This window comes from Tupaia chinensis, unplaced genomic scaffold (genome assembly GCF_000334495.1).
Source record: "Tupaia chinensis unplaced genomic scaffold, TupChi_1.0 Scaffold000131_1, whole genome shotgun sequence".
NCBI lineage: Eukaryota > Metazoa > Chordata > Mammalia > Scandentia > Tupaiidae > Tupaia > Tupaia belangeri.
In genome coordinates, this window is record NW_006159600.1 from 470802 (window position 1) to 473143 (window position 2342).

Here is a 2342-nt window from a genome sequence, read left to right on the forward strand (position 1 = left end):
GGACCCCGCTGTGTGAGCGAGATTGCGCGCGGGCTGGGCCCAGCGAGTGAGCCGGGTGCGTGACTCCGACCTGCTCTGTCTCCGCCGCTGCCTCTGCCCTCGCCCCCGAAGGCGCAGTAGCTGCACGGGAACAGGGCCCCGCAGGGACGGAGAGCACGGTCCAGGACAGTCGGTCGGGGACGATGCTCTGGTTTGGATGCCCGCAAATTCCTGTGCTGAGATTTGGTTATGACAGGTTAAGAGGGCGAATTAATCTATCTATGGCATTGAGAGGTGCAGCCTTTGGGAGGTTGGGCTGAAGACCATCAGGGTCGGGGGCGCGATTCACTCTGGTTGGCTTATAAGGAGAGGAAGTGAGACCAGAATGGACACACAGACCCAGGGGCAGGCGTTCCTGCTCTTGGCCCTGTTGATACAGCCAGAAAACCCTGCAGAGGAGGCCCCTGGCCCTCGAACCTCCAAACCGAGCTGAATTAACCTCTGTTCTTGTCAAGCACCTAGTTTCAGACATTTTCTGTTAGTAACCGCAGAGCAGCGACAGTTTTAGAACCAGGTATGCTGTCTGCATGACGGGAGGAGAAAGGCTGGAGTAGAATTTCTTTTTCCGAGAGGAGAGACCTGATGGGGAGGCTGTGAGAAGGGCCCGCCACATTTCAGAACCCCAGTTACTAGCGCTTCGTCCACAGGAATTTCTGAAAAACTCAGATCCTAGCGTCCTTTTACCTGGTTTTCCACCGGCCTGGGGGCGGTCTGCCGTGGAGGGCATTTTCTAACGTAGCTATGTTCTAGAAGGCTCTAGTATCGCATTGTCATCCTCTACTCCCCAGGTCAGCTGTCCTTCCGAAAAAGCTTCCTGAGGAGGAGAAAGAAAGGTCCCACATCTTAAAGTGGAGGTTCAGGTGAGCTACCTTTATTACTATGAAGCGACTGGTCTTTATACACGGTAGGACTATTAGATGCCTTGTCTGCGAATGTTCTCTGTGGTTGCAGCTTACTCCAGTCATCCCTTTCCATGTCCTGTTACAGAGCTATGGGGGTGTCTCCCTCAGGGTACTTCCCATTGACCAACCCTCTCCGGAGCATTCCAGCGCCGCCTGGTGGATCATGCAAAACTCTGTGTCCACGCTTTCCTAAGAATCCAACAGTAGAGGAAAATACCTCTAGAGTAGACTAGTTTTGGGAACCAGCAGTTAGCATAATGGCTATGTTGCTGGACTCCCACGTAGTCGACCGCGGTTTGCGTACCGGACCCGGTGGCTTAGAACTCACACCGGGTGCGTGTGCGTGTGCGTGCGTGCCCAAGATCCCGAGAGGAGAATGGAGGAGAAGGGATTGCGGCGTGACCATCCCCCCTGGGGGGTGATTTCTCGCTTTCTGTCTCTATGTCTCTCTCTGTCTGTCTGGCGAGCGCACGCACCCTATAGCAAAAACCTCTCAAAAAAAAAAAAAAGAGTAGACTAGTTTTTAGGTAAAATCAGACACCTGATATTTTTGGGTTTTTTCACGATGCTGATTTTCAGAACATAGCAAGAAAGGAGGTAGTTTGATGTTTTTAGATAGTAAATAACTTGTCAGCTCTTGGGGCTTTTAAGAGCGTGTTCTAGGGACCAGCAGTTGCATAATGGCTATGTCGCTGGACTCTCATGTAGTCGACCGTGGTTCAAGTCCCAGACCCGGTGGCTTAAACTCACACTGGGCACGTGTGCATGCGTGCCCAAGATCCCAAGAGGAGAATGGAGAAGGGATTGCGGTGTGGCCATCCCCCCTGGGGGGTGATTTCTCGTTTTCTGTCTCTATGTCTCTCTCAGTCTGTCTGGCGAGCGCACACGCCCTATAGCAAAAATCTCTCCAAAAAAAATAAATAAATAAAAAATTAAATAAAGTTAAATAAAATAATTCTAAAAATATAAATTTAAAAAAAAGAGTGCATTCTGAAGCCAGCAGGTGGCGTGGTGGTTAAGGTGCTGGACTCCCACATGGCCAGCCGTGGTTTGAGTTCCAGACCTAGTGGCTTGCTTTCTCACTTTTTCTCTCTGTTGAGCACATGTGCCTTGTAGCAAAATTTCAAAATAGCAATAATGATAAATAAAATGTCAATAAGTAATTCTTTTTTTTAAAAAAAAAAAAAAAAAAAAGTAGGTTTTGAGCCAGCCCCATAGTGCATCAGGACCTAAATCTCATATCATCAATTGCAGTTCTAATCCCCTCCTGGGTGGTTTGAGAAACAGGTCAGGTGAATGTGTATGCATTCCCCAAATCCCGATGGATTGCAGAAGTGGAGGAAAGAGAATTGCAGAATGGCCATGCCCTATTGGAGGAATTCTCTTTCCTTCTCTCTCTTT